Genomic DNA, 17,757 nt, shown 5'->3' with positions numbered 1-17,757 from the left:
ATTTGTTAAGTGCTTACTATGTGCCAAGCATTGTAGTAAGTACTGGGGTGGTGTCACCCGTTGTCCCGGGAGACAGGTTCAATCAGTTATCGCTGCGGCGAGAGAAAAAGAGAGACAGAGAGAAAGAAAGAGAGAGAGAGACAGAGACAGAGAGAGAGAGAAAGAGAGAGAGAGAGAAAGACAGAGAGAGAGAGAAAGACAGAGAGAGAGAGAGAGAGAGAGAGAGAGAGAGGCCAGGGGCAGAAAGCGTGAGTTTAATGTAAAATTTATTCTGCAAGGCAAATTGAATTATGTAGTTGTTTAGATGCAATGGGTTGAACTTCCCTTTCAGGAAAAATGTAATTAATTAGTAATATTAGAGCTTCCCTAACAGGAGGAACACACATAAGCATTACTCGCGCATGGCAGAACCCCCAGGTCACACCCAGGAGGAATTCCATTTCAGTTTGTTTGCACTCATGTGCACGTCCCACTCAGGAGGAATTCACTTGAGTTACACATCCATGGGGGAAGTCCCTAGCTCCCGCCACGAGGATTTTCCATTTGGGAGGAATCCATACATTCGTTCCATACCCATGGTGAAGCGCCTGACTTCCATCACCACGAGCAACCAGTGGGACGGAACAATTCCCCATCCCAGGGCTCCTTATTTCAGGCAGAGCAGGCTTCTCACGCTCTGGACAGAGGTGCCCTGCAGCCATCCGCTGCAAGTCTCGATCCTCTGCCTAGAGGGCCAGAGGCCACATGTATTTTTCCTCTGTGCTCCTAGGCCGTTCCAGCTTCCGGCCTTAGTTTATCCAATCTCTGCCTTCCCTCTCCTCCATACCTAATTGGATTGGCACGGGGGTGAGGGACACCTTCCGTATTCACAGCTTGGGCTACCAATCTAGCAGTTTGGGTTGTGGGGGCTGTATCATTCATTCATTCATTCATTCAATCATATTTATTGAGCGCTTACTGTGTGCAGAACACTGTACTAAGCGCTTGGGAAGTACAAGTTGGCAACATATAGAGAAGGTCCCTACCCAACAGCGGGCTCACAGTCTAGAATGGGGAGGCAGACAACAAAACAAAACAAAACATATTAACAAAATAAAATAAATAGAATAGTACTATTAGGATAGTAAATAGAATAGTATCCCACCCTCAATTCCCAATTCTGCCTGCTGGCTCTGGTGACCACGAGATAACATTTGACCTTATGATGGCTGGTACCCAAGGATCACCTTGGGACAGGTGAATGCAAGCAAATTGGGTAGGAGACAGTCATGTCCCGCTCAGGGCTCACCGTCTTAATCCCCATTGTACAGATCAAGGAACTGAGGCCCAGAGAAGTGAAGTGACTTGACCAAGGCCACACAGCAGACAGGTGGAGGAGCCGGGATTAGAACTCATGACCTCTTGACTCCCAGGCCCGTGCTCTATCTACTATGCAATGCTGCTTCTCGAAGACCCTACAGGCTAGTGGGTGAAAACGTCTGCACTAAGCATCTGGGAGATCACGGTAGAGTTAGTAGGCACGATCCTTGCCCTCAAAGAGCTTACAGTCTGCTGGGTGCAGAACACTGTATCCAACATTTAGGAAAGTACAATAGAGTTAACGGATACAAATCCCTGCCCTCAAGGAGCTGACAGCCCACTGCTTGCAGAGCAATGTACTGAACGCTTAGGAGAGGACATTAGAGTTTGTATAATAGCAGGCCACCCTAGTCCACATGAGGGCCGGATGCCTCAAAAGGCCCTGCTGTCCCACAGTCTGGCACTTGTCTCTCAGGACGCCCGCCCGAGGCCTTATCGGATCAGAGCCTGGTCACAGGGCTCCCCAACAACCTCCACCCTCAGGAACAATCCGTCTGGGTGGCAAGGAGCCCTCCATGTCTGCCATGGTTACTCTGGGACCCAGCGGGCCCTGACCATGCAGCACACAAGCCTACCCCTCGGGCCCAGGGGAGAGGGCCTCCTCAGGGCCCAGGACCACCACCAGTCTTGGACCGGCCCCTCAGACCTCACCACCACTGGGCTCGGCAGAAGGTGCCTCACTCACTGTCTCCAAAGTATACACACAAACACACACACAAAACATAACGACCTCTGCAGAACACTCTTCCTCCAAGTCCTGGAGCAATTGGGTTTGTAAATGGGCAGAATGAGACACGGTCAATAATTCAATTCCAACTCAACATTGAGGAGAGTCACCTAAAGACTGCTGTAGCCAGAGACACCTTCCCTCTCCAAAAGTCCAAACAATTGCAGCCCCTTGGTGGAGGTTCCTGTAACCCAACGTTGGGGCTGGGGTCCCCAGGGCCCTCTCCCCCAACTCTCACTTCACTTCCCACAGCAGGGATTTTCAGCAAGAGATGCAGTACGGGGCCTGACCTGGAGGACTTCTCTAGCTCTCACGTCCGGGACACTCCCCTCATCGAGTACCAATCCAAGGGCTAGGGTGATGAGAAAGGAAGTGGGAGAAGAGGAAAGAAGAGCCTACTTGGGGCAGGCCTCTTGGAGAAGATATGCCTTCAGTGAGGCTTCGAAGGTGAAGAGAGTAATCATCTGTTGGTTATGAAGGGGGGAGAGAATTCCAGACCAGAGGGAAGGGGTCGGTAGCAAGATTGATGAGGCTGAGGTACAGTGAGAAGGTTGGCATTAGAGGAGCGAGGTGAGGGCAGGCTCAGTTGTAGTAGGAGTGAAGCTAGGTTAGATAGGCAGGGGCAAGGTGATAGAGTGCTTGCTTTCAAGCCAATGGTCAGGAGTTTCTGTTTGATACAAAGGTGGATGGGTAACCACTGGGTTTCCTAGAGGAGTGGGGAAACATGGACTGAATGGTTTTGTAGAAAAATGATTCAGGCAGCAGACTGAAGAATGGTCTGATGTGAGGAAAGACCGGAGGCATGGAGGTCAGCAAGAAGGCTGAAGCAGTAATCAAGTCTTTTCTTATGCTGTCGAGTCATCTCCGACCTACAGTGACTTCATAGACACATCTCTCCTCGCATGTCCCACCTCCATGTACATTCATTCTGGGAGTGTATCCATAGAATTTTCTTGTAAAAATATAGAAGTGATTTACCTTTGCCTTCTTCTGGACAGTAATAATAATAATAACAATTATAAGAATAATTAGAATAAGAATTGTATGGAAGCAGCGTGGCTCATTGGAAGCAGAATGGCTCATTTGCCAGAGCCCGGACTTGGGAGTCGCTACCTTAGGGCTTGCTAGCCACCACCCAAGCTAGGAATGGAATGGGTAGGCCTCTGCTTGACTCTCCCTCTTGTATCCAAGACTGAAAAGGTGCTTAGTACAGTGCTGTGCACACAGTAAGCACTCAATAAATGCGATTGAATGAAATAGTACTGGAAACTCCAGGTGTGATCCTGAGAGGGGAGTAAACAAGGCAGCGTAGGATAAATGCTTGGATTAACATAGTAGTAGTTTGGATAGAGAGGAATGGGCAGATTTAGTGGTTCGATTGATACAGTGCAAGTGCACAATGAATATTATTGATGTGTTGCTTGAGCCATACTGCTTCTCTCTCTAGGGCAGTGAGAGGCAAATCCAATTTTGGTCTTGGTTCCAATCTTATACCGTTCTTTTCCCAGGAATATTGGTTGAACTGATGACTGAACTACTGATGATAAACACTTTTAATGGAACTGCCCCAATCTTTGATTTATTTTCAAATATGTTCATAGTAACTAGACAACCATCTCTGTTGGGCAGTCTAAGTATCTGTCCACTAATAGGTTGATTTTCCTCTACTCCACCTCCCATCACCCCTACTCCCTCCCTCTACTCTACTCCTCCCCCGCCCCACAGCACTTGTGTATATATGTACACATTTATTATTCTATTTATTTTACTAATGATGTGTGTATATCTATGATTCTATTTCTTTATTTTGATGCTATCATTGTCTGTCGACTTATTTTCTTTTTTTGCCTGTCTCCCCCCCTCTGGACTGTTAGCCCTTTGTTGGGTAGGGATTGTCTCTATCTTTTGCCTAATTGTACTTTCCAAGCACTTAGTACAGTGTTCTGCACACAGTAAGCACTCAATAAATACGACAATGAATTTTGTTGACCTCTTGGGGGGGGTCTCAGCTTCTTCATGTAGGAGTAGCAAGGCCAAGGAGAAAGAGTAAGGGTCTGGGATTCAGGAAACCTGGATTCTAATCAACTCTGCTGCTTGCCCGGCAGCGTGACCTTAGTCAAGCCACTTAACCTCTCCGTGCCTCAGTCTCCTCATCTGTAAAATGAAGCTGAAAAACCTGTTCTGGACTGTTATCACATTAATCCAAGCATATATCCTATCCTGCCATAATTACTGCATCAGCCTCTTTGCTGACCTCCCTGCCTCTGGTTTCTCCCCACTGCCGTCCATAGGTCACTCTGCTGTCCGGATCATCTTTCAACAGAAATGTTCCGTCCCTGGATCCTCAGTCCTCAAGAACCTCCAGTGATTGCCTCTCCACTTCTGCATCAAACAGGAACCCCTTAACATATGTTTTAAAGCACTCAATCACCTTGTCCTTACCTTACCTTGCTGCTTTCCTACTGCAAACCTGCTCAAACCACGCGCACTCTTCAAACGCCAACTTACTCACTGTTCGTTTATCTTGTTTATCTCACCACCGATTCACTTCCATGCCCTGCCTCGGGCCTGGAACAGCTTTCCCAGACTGAGCCCCCTTTTTCCTCCCCTCCTCCCCATCCCCCACAGTCCTACCTTCTTCCCCTCCCCCTAGCGCTTGTATATATATCTATATATATCTATATATATCTATATAGATATATATACAGATGTATTACTCTATTTTACTGGTACAAATTAACTAGTCTATTAATTTTGTTAAGAATGTGCATACAGCTAAAATTACATTTGTTCTGAGGATTTTGACACCTGTCTCCATGTAATGTTTTGTTGTCTGCCTCCCCCTTCTAAACTGTGAGCCCATTGTTGGGTAGGGACCGTCTCATTGCCAACTTGTACTTCCCCAGGACTTAGTACAGTGTTCTGCACACAGTAAGCACTCAATAAATACGATTGAATGAGTGAATGAATGAATGGAACACCCTCTCTCTTCATATCCGGCAGACAATTACTCTCCACATCTTAATAATAATAATGGTACTCGTTAAGTGCTTACTATGTGCCATGTACTATTCTAAGCACTGCAGTAGATAAAAGGTAATCAGGTTGTCACGCATGGAACTCACAGTCTTTTAATCTTTTTTTAATGGCATTTATTAAGTGCTTACTATGTGCAAAGCACTGTTCTAAGCGCTGGGGAGGTTACAAGGGGATCAGGTGGGGGCTCACAGTCTTAATCCCCATTTTACAGATGAGGGAACTGAGGCCCAGAGAAGTGAAGTGACTTGCCCGATGTCACTCAACTGACAAGTAGTGGGGCTGGGATTTGAACCCATGACGTCTGATTCCAAAGCCTGTACTCTTTCCACTGACCCACGCTGCTTCTCTAAAAATCTAAAAATCCTTAGATCTAAAAATCGTACAAGCCTTATTGAAGGCATATCTCCATCATGGGGCCTTTCTTGCCTAAGCCCTCATTTCCTCTTCTCCCAATCCCTCCTGTGTCCCTCTTGCACTTGGATTTGCTCTCTTCCTTCTCCCCTCCATCAGCCCCATGGCATTGTGTACTTACCTGTAATTTATTTATCTATATTAACGTCTGTCTCCTTCTCAAGACTATAAGCCGACTGTGGGCAGGGAATGTGACTTGTCATGCATTTAAGCTATCTCTGACCCACAGCAACACCACAGACACTTCTCTCTCCAAACACCCCACCTCCATCTGCCATCATCCTGGAAGTGTATCCACTGAGTCTTCTTGGTAAAAATCCTCAAGTGGTTTACCATTGCCTCTTTCCATGCAGTGAACTTAAGCCTCCAATCTCGACTCTCCCCCATGCTGCTGATGTCCAGCTAAAGGGAGTTTTCTCTTGCAGCAGATTGCGGTCCAGTTGCTAGCCGCTGCCCAAACTAGGAATGGAATGGATATACCTCTGCTTGACTCTCCCTCCCATAGCTGAGACTGGTAGAGTACTGGAAACTCTCCAGGTGCGACACTGAGAGGGGTTGGAATGTGTCTACCAATTCTTTTATATTGCTTTATTTCATTCTCCCAAATGCTTACCACAGCATTAGAGATGCAGCGTGGCCTGGTGGATAAAGCCCATTTCCTGGAAGCAGAAGGACCTTGGTTCTAAGTCCCGCTCTGCCACCTGTCTTCTGTGTGACCATGGGCCATTTACGTTACTTCTCTGTGCCTCAGTTACCTCATCTGTAAAGGACTGTGAGCCCTATGTGGGACAGAGACTGTGCCCAACCTGATTAGCTTGTATCTACCCCAGTTCTTAGTACAGTGCCTGGTACATAGTAAGCACTTAAAAATACCCTAATCATTATTATTGCTATGCCCACAGTAAGCACTCAAAAACTACGAACAATTGTTCTCTCTCCTCCTTTACTGTGAGCTTCGTGTAGGAGGGGGACTGTCTAATATGATTGTCTCATATCTAATAAAGAATAGCTGTAGCATCTTTTAAGCACTTACTATGTGCTAAGCACCAGAGACGAAAGTGAAATCGAGAAGCAGCATGGCTCAGTGGAAACAATACGGACTTGGGAGTCAGAGGTCATGTTTCCTAATCCTGGTACTGCCACTTGTCAGCTGCATGACACTGGGCAAGTCACTTCACTTCTCTGTGACTCAGGTACCACATCTGCAAAATGGGGATTGACAGTGAGCCCCACGTGGGACACCTTGCTTGCCTTCTGTCTACCCCAGCACTTAGAACAGTGCTTGGCATATAGTAAGTGCTTAACAAATACCATCATTATTAATGTTATTTCCTATTCCCTGCCAGTACAGTACAGTGCTCTGCACACAGAAAGTGTTTAATATATACTAAGATGCATACATTAGATAGATGCACACAGTTTCTCCTAACTGCCACCCACATCTGGTCCACCTCCTACCCCTTACTCATGCTACTCATTGGCCTTCCCCTCCACATATAAATCTTCCAGACCCCAGTCCCAAGCCATCGTCAAAGTGCTCCTCAAATTCCACATCCTCAAAAAAGACTTCGCCAATGAATTCCCAATAGCCCAAGTCATAGCTGGTCAACATCCACCTAGTTTCTGCAGGAAAATTTGGGAGGAAGAGGGGAAGATTGTGGATATTAATTAATTCATCCATTAATCAATTGCATTTATTGGATCTTATTGTGTTCAGAACACTATACTAAGTACTTGGAAGAGTACAATACAATGGAGTTGGTAAACACGATCTCTCCCACAATTGTAGTGGAGAGAGTAATTATCTGGCAGACTTGAGAAGGGAGGGCCGTCTGGGCCAGAGGTAGGAGGCGGGCCAGGGTTTGGCAGCGAGATGGGTGAGATGGAGGCACAGTGAGAAGGTTAGCACCAGAGGAGCGAAGTGTGCGGGCTGGATTGTAGGAGGAGAGAAGCAAGGTGAGGTAGGAGGGGGCAAGGTATTGGAGAGCTTTAAAGTCAATGGTGGGGAGTTTTTGTTGGATACAGAGGTGGTTCCCTGCCCACACAAGCTGACAGTCTTGAGGGGAAAGTGATGTTAATATAAATGAAAAAGCTGTAGTATGTAAAAAATGATTGTAAGGCCAAGGATGGAGTGAATAAATCAATACTGGGCTAATGATAATAATGTAATAATTACGGCATTTGTTAAGTGCTTACTATGTGTCAAGAACCATTCTATGCACTGAGGTAGATACAAAGTAATCAGGTTGTCCCACTTGAGGCTCAGTCTTAACCCCCATTTTATAGATGAGGTAAATGAGACACAGAGAAGTTAAGTGAATTGCCCAAGGTCACACAGCAGACAGTGGCAGAGCCTGGATTAGAAAGCATGTCATCTGACACCCAAACCCATGCTCTTTCCAATGAGCAACCTTGCTAGTTCTTTGAGGGTAAGGATCCCCTTCTAGACTTTGAGCCTGTTGTTGGGTAGGGACCGTCTCTATATGTTGCCAATTTGTATTTCCCAAGTGTACAGTACTCTGCACACAGTAAGCGCTCAATAAATACGATTGAATGAATGAATGAATGAATCATGTCTACCAACCCCATTGGATCTTTCCCAAGCGCTATGTACAAAGGTCTGCACACAATAGAATCAATAAAATCAAATCAATAGAATAAAAGGTCTCCAGTGGTTACCTATAATCCTTCATATGAAGCAAAAACTCCTCACTCTTGGCTTCAAAGCTCTCCATCACTTTGCCCCCTCCCACCTCACCTCCCATCTATCATTCATTCACTCATTCAATTGTATTTATTGATCGCTTACTGTGTGCAGAGCACTGTACTAAGTGCTTGGGAAGTACAAGTTGGCAACACGCAACTTTCTACAGCCCATCCCACACACTCCGCTCCTCTGCCGCTAACATCCTCACTGTGCCTCCTTCTTGCCTGTCCCACCTTCAGCCCCCAGCCCACTTCCTACCTCTGGGCCTGGAATTCCCTCCCTACTCACATCGGCCAAACTAGCTCACTCCCTCCCTTCAAAGCACTACTGAGAGCCCACCACCTCCAGGAGACCTTCCAAGACTGAGCCCCCCTTTTTCTCTGCTCGTCCTCCTCTCCCCATCACCCCTAGTCTCTCCCTCTGCTCTACCCCTCTCCCCACCCTACGACTCTGGTGTACATATATATTATTCTGTTCATTTTATTAATGATATGCATATACCTATAATTCTATTTATTTATTTTAATACTATTGGTTCCTGTCTACTTGTTTTGTTTTGTTTTGCTAAGCCCAAGTTGTGGGGTAGGGATTGTCTCTATCTAGCAGCAGCATGGCTCAGTGGAATGAGCACAGGCTTGGGAGTCAGAGGTCATGGGTTCCTATCCCGGCTCCACCACATGTTTGCTGTGTGACCTTGGGTAAGTATAATGGGGATTAAGACTGTGAGCCCCAAGTGGGACAACCTAATCACCTTGTATCCCCCCAGCACTTAGAACAGTGCTTCACACATAGTAAATCCTTAACAAATTCCATCACTATTATTATTGCTATCTGTTACCAAATTGTACTTTCCAAGAGCTCAGTACAGTTCTCTTCACACAGTAAGCGCTCAATGAATACGATTGAATGAATGAATGGATGGTAAATTTCTTGAGGGCAGGGATCATGTCTACTAACCTTATTGTACTCCCTCAAACACTTAATACAGTGCTTTGCACACAATAACTATCAATGATTGAATGACTATTACCACATTAATCCAACCATATATCCTATCCTGCCATAATTACTGTATCAGCCTCCTTGCTGACCTCCCTGGTCAGTCTGCTGCCAGGATAATTTTTTTTGACAGAAATATTCTGTCCATGGTTCCTAATGCCTCAGGAACCTCCAGTGATTGCCTCTCCACTTCTGCATCAAACAGGAACTCCTTATCATATGTTTAAAAGCACTCAATCACCTTGGCCCTACCTTACCTTACTGCTCTCCTACTGCAAACCTGCTCAAACAATGCACTCCTCTAATGCCAACCTACTCACTGTTCATTGATCTTTTTTAATCTCTCCACCAATCTCACTACCATGCCCTGCCTCGGGCCTGGAACAGCCTTCCCAGACTGAGCCACCTTTTTCCTCTCCTCTTCCTCATCACCCCTAGCCCTACCTCATTCCCCTCCCCAAAGCACTTGCATATATTTGTACAGATTTATTACTCTATTTATTTTACTTGTACATATTTTTCTAGTCAATAATTTTGTTAATGATGTGCATATAGCTATAATTCTTTCATTGATTCATTCAATTGTATTTATTGAGTGCTTACTGTGTGCAGAGCACTGTACTAAGCGCTTGGGAAGTACAAATAGGCAACATATAGAGATGGTCCCTACCCAACAGCGGGCTAACAGTCTAGAAGGGGGAGACAGAGAACTAAACCAAACATATTAACAAAATAAAATAAATAGAATAGATATGTACAAGTAAAATAAATAAATAGAGAAATAAGTATGTACAAACATATGTACATATATACGGTGCTGTGGGGAAGAGAAGGAGGTAAGGTGGGGGGGATGGAGAGGGGGAGGAAGGGGAGAGGAAGGAAGAGGCTCAGTCTGGGAAGGCCTCCTAGAGGAGGAGGTGAGCTCTCAGTAGGGCCTTGAAGGGAGGAAGAGAGCTTGATTGGCGAATGTGGGGTGGGAGGGCATTCCAGGCCAGGGGGATGACGTGGGCCAAGGGTCGACGGCGGGACAGGCAAGAACGAGGCACGGCGAGGAGATCAGTGGCAGAGGAGCTCAGTGACCCTATAGTCACAGTGAGGCTTGACCCATCTACAGAATTAAGGGTTCTGGGTCTTCTCAGTCCCAGTCAAATCAGACAGAACTACAGCCCTGCACATTTCCCTAGCCCCTGTTCTCCTGTGGGTGGCAGTTACTTGTACATCTTTACTATTCTATTTCTTTTATTTTGTTAATGTTTTGTTGTCTGTCTCCCCCTTCTAGACTGTGAGCCCGCTGTTGGGTAGGGACCGTCTCTATATGTTGCCAACTTGGACTTCCCAAGCGCTTAGTACAGTGCTCTGCACACAGTAAGCGCTCAATAAAGACGATTGAATAAGTGAATGAACTACATCACTCTTCTTCCTCCCTATTATTCTCTTTCTCTCTCCTTCTCTCTCTCTCTCTCTCTCTCTCTCTCTCTCTCTCTCTCTCTCTCTCACACACACACACACACACACACACACACACACACCGCCCCCTCCCCAGGGGTAGCAATGCAGCCCACTCAGTAATGGAGTAAATCTGGGCGTTGAAATTGCCCACAGTGTAAGAGGGATGATCCTCGAGGCCGAGGAAAGGCACTGATCAGCTGCTATGGAGAGATTCCCCTGGTCCCTGAAACCCGAACCATCCTCTGGTCTGAGAGCTGCAGCCTGCCCCCTGGTGGCAATAATCGTTATTCTGGGAGGCTGTGGCTCTCTATCGCCCCCTGATGACCTCTGCCTTGTTCACGAAAGCTGCGTCTCGTGGCAATACACTAGAGTGTAGTGCTGCGGTACAGCGGGAGACTTGTTCTGGGATGTTGCTCCTCTCTAATAATAATAGTGATGGCATTTGCTAGGCGCTTACTATGTGCCAAGCACTGTTCCATGTGCTACTAGGCATTGTTCTGTGAAGCCGTGCCACTCTATCATCCATTCAGGGCATCTGGCGTCGGCCTGGGAGCCTGCCCTTCCGTGGTTCCGTGAGGCTGATGCTCTCTATCACCTTCCGATGGCACTGATTTTGTTTTTCCATGGTGTTTGTGAAACACTTCCTATGTCCCAGGCACCGAACTGGGATAGAGATTAATTCATCAGGTGGGACACAGTCCAGGTCCCACGTGGGGCTCACGATCTTAATCCTCATTGGGTTCTAATCCCACCTCTGCCACATGTCTGCTGTGTGACCTTGGGCAAGTCACTTCACTTCTCTGAGCCTCAGTTACTTCATCTGTAAAATGGAGGTTAAGATTGTGAGCTCCATGTGGGATAGGGACTGTGCTGGACCTGATTACCTTGTATCTACCCCACCGCTTAGTATAGTGCTTGGCATGTACTGGTCTGCTGTGTTACCTTGGGAAGATCACTTCACTTCTCTGGTCCTCAGTGCCCTCATCTGTAAAACGGGGATTAAGGCTGTGAGTCCCGCGTGAGACTGGGACTTTGTTCAACCTGCTCAACCAGGGCTTCTTACAGAGCCTTGCACATGGTAAGTGCTGAACAAATGCCATTAAAAGAAATAACTGTTGCTGCTGCTGCTCCTCCTCCTCCTAATCCCCATTCCCAGTGCTCATGACTGCTGAGACAACAGAAGCACAAACCCTGGTGAGCTGCTGGCCTTGGCAGCTACAGGGAGTTCTTGGCACCTGCTCTCAGAGTTAGTGAGCCAGGGAGTGTCTGAGGGAGGAGTCCATCATCACTTCTATTGAGCACTGAGTGTGTACAGACCACTGTACAAAGAGCTGGGTAGAGGTCAATCTAAACAGAATCGGTAGACGTTGCCAGCCCGTAATGACCTTACAGTCTAGGGGGTAGACATTAATATAGATAAATTATGGTTATGGACATAAGTGCTGTGGAGCTGAGGGGGGGTCCATAAACGGGGGGCAGAGGCGACACAGAAGGGAGTGGGGGAAGAGGAAATGAGATTAGGACTAGTGTGACAAGAGTTACAGGCTGGAGGGTGGTGTAATGAGGGTGGCGGGGACTGGGGGGTGAATCTTGGGTCCAGGCCTTATTGCCGAGCAATCTGAGCGGCATTAACAACGAACATCTGTGATGGAATAACACATCCCACCATGAAATCTGAAGCCAAGGACGCGGAAGAGGAGAGCCTGCGGACTACTTTCAAGAAACTAAGAGTGGACGGGGCAGGGTGAGTAAGGACATGATGGACGGATCAGTCTCCCTTCCTAAATGACAGGGGTGGCCCCGCTCCTGAGGCTAGAGAAGCAGCAGGCAAAGTTACTAGAGCACGGGCCTGGGAGTCAGAAGGACATGGGTTCTAGTCACCAGCCCACTCCACTTGTCTGCTACGTGACCTCGGGCAAGTCACTTCACTTCTCTGGGCCTCTGTTACTGTATCTGTAAAATAGGGATTAAGGCTGTATGCCCTATCTGGGGCAGGGACTGTGTCCATCCCAATTTCCTTGCATCTATCCTAGAGCATAGTACAGTTCTTAGTACATAGTAAAATTTTAACAAATACCAAAAGTATTATTACGCATAATGCTTCCCACGCTGGTGCCCCCAGTAGCGCCGTGCTTTCAAAACAGGTGCGTTTGAATCGCAGCACTTCCCGATCACACTTGTGGTCTTGCCATGCTTGACCAGTCACCCCAGAGATTTCCTCGGGGTGCGGTTTCGGCTGCTTTCACGATACTCCAATAAGCACCTTGCCCCTGCTGACCACCATTAAATAGTAATGATGATTATGGTATTTGTTAAGCGCTTACTATGTGCCAAGCACTGTGCTATGCACTGGGGTAGATGACCCTTGGGGGTCATCAGGTTGTCCCACAAGGGGCTCAGAGACTTAAGCCCCATTTTCCAGGTGAGGGAACTGAGGCACAAAGAAGTTAAGTGGCTTGCCCAAGGTCACACAGCAGACAAGTGGTCCAAGCCCATACTCTTTCCTCCAGGCCACTCTGCTTCTCGAGGTGTTAAACACCTCTTTTGCATTTTGTCAGCAGTAGGGGAACCAGTAAAATGTAAACTAGCTTCTTTCCTTCCAGAAAGAAGGAATTCCTTCTACAATTCGTTGCTCTCGCACATGCACAAACCTGGAACCCAATCTTATGAACGAGATGATGATTGTGGAATTTTAAGTGCTTACCGTGTGACAAGCACTGAATGAAGCTTTGGAAACCAGACCCAGCTGAGCACCTCGAATCACTTTCATTTCCAGAATCGGAAAGGACAAAACATGGTAAACATTCAGGGTATCTTCTTGGGGTTATTTTCAAACCCTAATTTGTCAAGACAGTGGGGTTGCAAGCTTTGTATTTCCTCATGTGAGAAGTGACTTTCCCAAAGTCACAGAGCTGATAAACAGTGGAGCAGGATTAGAACGCAGGTCCTTCTGACTCCCAGGCCTGGCCTCTCTCCACTAGGCCACACTGCTTCTACCCCTTTCTCCACTCCTCAGAATGCCAGGTGCTGGCTACACGGTTGGCCACACGCCACACTACGTGACTTGCCACCCTCTGGTGGCATGGCCGCCCCTGTTGGGATAATTCATTCATTCATTCATTCATTCATTCATTCAATCGTATTTGTTGAGCGCTTACTGTGTGAAGAGCACTGTACTAAGCGCTTGGGAAGTACAAGTAGGCAACATATAGAGGCAGTCCCTACCCAACAGTGGGCTCACAGTCTGGAAGGGGGAGACAGACAACAAGACAAAACACATTAACAAAATAAAATAAATAGAATAAATATGTACAAATAAAATCAATCAATAAACAGAGTAATAAATGCGTACAAACATATATACATATATACAGGTGGTGTGGGGAGGGGAAGGAGGTAAGGCGGCGGGATAGGGAGGGGGAGGGGGAGGAAGGGGAGGGGAAGGAGGGGGTTCAGTCTGGGAAGGCCTCCTGGAGGAGGTGAGCTCTCAGTAGTGCTTTGAAGGGAGGAAGAGAGCTAGCTTGGCAGATATGCAGAGGGAGGGCATTCCAGGCCACGGTGAGGACGTGGGCCGGGGGTCGACAGCGCAACAAGCGAGAACGAGGCACGGCGAGGAGATTAGCGGCAGAGGAGCGGAGGGTGCGGGATGGGATGTAGAAGGAGAGAAGGGAGGTGAGGGAGGAGGGGGCGAGGTGATGGAGAGCCTTGAAGCCGAGGGTGAGGAGGTTTTGCCTGATGCGTAGAGTTTTCGCCTGCAATGGTATTTATTGAGTGCTTACTGTGCACAGAGCCCTCTAGTAAGTGCTTGGCAGAGGATAACAGAGCAAAGAGCACAGGCCTGGGAGTCAGAAGGATCTGGATTCTAATTCTGATTTTGCCACTTGCCTGCTGTGTGATCTTGAGCAAGTCACTTGACTTCTCTGGGCCTCAGTTCCTTCCTCTGTAAAATGGGGATTCAACACACGGACTGGGTCCAAGCTGATGACCTGGCATCTGCCCCAGCATTTAGAACGGTGCCTGATACAGTGCTTATAATTGCCATTTAAAAACAAATATCATAAAAAAGAGAGAGACTGATGACGATAATGATGACGATGGCATTAAGCGCTGACTATCTGTCAGGCACAGTATTAACTGCTGGGATGGTTACGGGCAAACCAAGATGGACACAGTTCCTGTGAAGTAGCTGGGGCACAGAGAAGTGAAGTGTCTTGCACAGGGTCACACAGCAGACAAGTGGTAGAACTGGGATAAGAACCCATGACCTTCTGACTCCTAGGCCCGTGCTCTATCCACTATGTCATGTTGTTTCCCCAGCATGCTGGAGCTCTAATCCCAGTCACTGGCCTTCTCTGTGTGACCTTGGACAAGTCTTCTCTTTGCCTTAGTTTTTCATCTGCAAAATGGTGGTTAAATACCTTTTCTTCTTCCCTGTTAATTAATGAATGTGGTTTTAATTATGGTACTCATTAAGCATTTACTCGGTGCCAAGCACTGTTCTAAGCACTGAGGTAGATACAAGGTCATCAGGTGGCCCACAGTCCCACGTGGGACTCACAGTCTAAGTAAAAGGGAGTAGGATCGAATCCCCATTTTACAGATGGGATAACTGAGGCACAGAGAAGTGTTAGGCTGCATTTCCTACGGGGGACAGAGATTGTATCTGATTATATCTACCACAGCGCTTGGCACAATGCTTGGCACTTAGCTGTTTGAAGAAACAATGTGGGACAGTGAGTAGAGCACAGGCCTGGGAACCAGCAAGACCTGGGTTCTACTCCCAGCTCTGCCACTTGTCTTCTGTGTGACCTAGGGCAAGTCACTTCACTTCTCTTTAAAATGGGGATTAAGACTGTATGCCCTATGTGGGACAGGGTCTAGGTCCAACCCGATTAGCTTCTGTCTACCTCAGCATTTGGAACAGTGCTTTACACCTACTAAGTGTTTAAATACCATCACCATTATTAGTATTATGAAGAGGACTAGGGGAAAGGGGGAAGGAGGACAAGGAGGAGAGGACAGAGGAGGAGGAGAGGGAGGGGCAGGCTGAGCGGGAGCAGGTGATTTGTCCTCTCAAAGGAGTGGAGCTCGATATTTCAGGGATTGAGGAGGTGATGGAAAAGGAAGCAGAGGGAGCTGTTATAAATGACCCATCTAGGGTTTTGGGCAGGAATGGTAAGAAGTGAGCAACGGATGGGAATACAGGGCGGGGGGTTTTCTTGTTGTTGTTTAAAACTAGGGGAAGTTTGGGGCATATTTGAAAGCAGTGGGGGAGGAATTGAATCGGCACAGAGGAACTGGTTGAAGATGCCAACCAGTCCTTAACTAGAAGAAAAGTGGATGCAAGTGTCCAGGTGGTGTGAAGGCAGAGCCATCTAAGGCAAAGTTTGAGGGGTTGGACTTCTAAATTAGGCAGATGTGATGTAGCTGGGAAGGATAATAATAATAGTAATGATAATGATAGTAATGGCGTTTGCTAAGCGCTTACTATGTGACGGCATTGTTCTAAGCACTGGGGTAGAAACAAGGTTATCAGGTTGTCCCACGTGGGGCTCACAGTCTTAATCCCCATTTTACAGATGAGGGAACTGAGGCACAGGGAAGTCAAGTGACTTACCCAAAATCACACAGCAGACAAGCGGAGGAGCCAGGATTAGAATCCACAAACTCTGACTCCCAAGCCCGGGCTCTTTCCACTAAGCCACGCTGCTTCTCCGTGAGGGATGAGGGTGGATGTGGGGTGGGTGGGAAAATTTGGGGTCAGGGTAAGTCCAGTGGCTTCAGGGTCACTAGTCTTTGATAGTAGGAGGAGTATTTAGTACATATTTCCAAAGTGCACAGCATGGTATTAAGCACTGACAGTTGCCTCGGCGATAAGGAGGGAGTTGGGGGCACTGGAATTCTAAGGCAGGAGTTCAAAGTCCAGAGGAGATGGTAAAGGCACTAGACTTGGGAGTCCACGAGCCAGGGGAATAATTGTCACTGAGCAGAAGAGAGAGAAAAGTGTAATTCCTTCTCACCGGCTCTGAGATGGTTGAGGTGATCCTAGTGCCTGGATTCCCCCTAAAAGCACTCCGTGGCATGAGTGGTCTGATAGTGCTCCTGCAAGTTGAGAAGGAAATGGGAGCAGATGCAAAGTCCCTGTATCTCTTGGGTCTCACGGTCTAAGTAGAGGAGAGAACAGGTATCGAATCCCAGTTTTGCAGTTGAGGAAATGGAGGCCCAGAGTAGTGAAGTGACTTACCCAAGGTCACACAGCAATCAAGTGGCAGAGGCCAGAATTAGAATCCAGGCCCTCTGACTCCAAGGCCCAGATTCTTTCTGCGAGCTTCTTTGAAATCATCGGGAATTTCACAGTGTTCGAAGATCAGTCTGCCAATATTTGGGGAATCCGTGTGAGTCGTCCTCCCTCCCTGTGGCCAGCTGAGGAAAGGTCTAACCGACCAGTCTTCCGTGATCTGGACTGGACTTCTGGGTAGGAATCAACCCACCCAGAAGGTTCTCTCTCTGGCCAGATTCCTCATCAACTGGGAAGGTTTGCAGGCTCAGGTTTTGATGACACTTCATTGGGACAAAGCATCCAGAGTGCGAACTTGGGCAAGTCCCTTTACTTCTCTGGTCCTCATTTCCCTCATCTGTAAAATGGGGATTTAAGACCGTGAGCCCCCTATGGGATGAACCTCACCCAACTTGGCTAGCTTGTATCGACCTCAGCACCGAGTTCTGTGCTTGACACATAGGAAGTCCCTAACTAGACTGTAAGCTCGTTGGGGACAGGGAATGTGCCTGTTTAGTGTTATGTTGTACTCTCCAAAGGGCTTAACACAGGGCTCTGCACACAGTAGGCGCTCAATAAATACGGTTGACTAACAAGTACCACTTTAAAAAAACGTGTTTTATGATTCTCTTACACTATCAGATTGGATTCCCTGATCGTATCAGATATGAAAGAGGGAGGGCATCCCAGGCCAGAGGCAGGACGTGGAGGAAGGTCAGCGGCGAGGCAGACGAGAACGAGGTCCACTGAGAAGGTTGGCATTAGAGCAACCAAGTGTGCGGGGTGGGT

General features: G+C 47.4%; 1 non-coding gene across 1 annotated transcript; it reads right to left on the bottom strand.

The window, feature by feature from the left end:
• Window positions 1–5,953: 5,953 nt before the first annotated feature.
• Window positions 5,954–6,091, bottom strand: LOC119932741. Its single transcript, XR_005452480.1, has one exon. It is a non-coding gene; the product is annotated as a small nucleolar RNA SNORA7 (small nucleolar RNA).
• Window positions 6,092–17,757: the final 11,666 nt, after the last annotated feature.

Source organism: Tachyglossus aculeatus, chromosome 9, assembly GCF_015852505.1.
Source record: "Tachyglossus aculeatus isolate mTacAcu1 chromosome 9, mTacAcu1.pri, whole genome shotgun sequence".
Classification (NCBI taxonomy): domain Eukaryota; kingdom Metazoa; phylum Chordata; class Mammalia; order Monotremata; family Tachyglossidae; genus Tachyglossus; species Tachyglossus aculeatus.
This window is presented reverse-complemented; position numbering and strand designations above follow the sequence as displayed.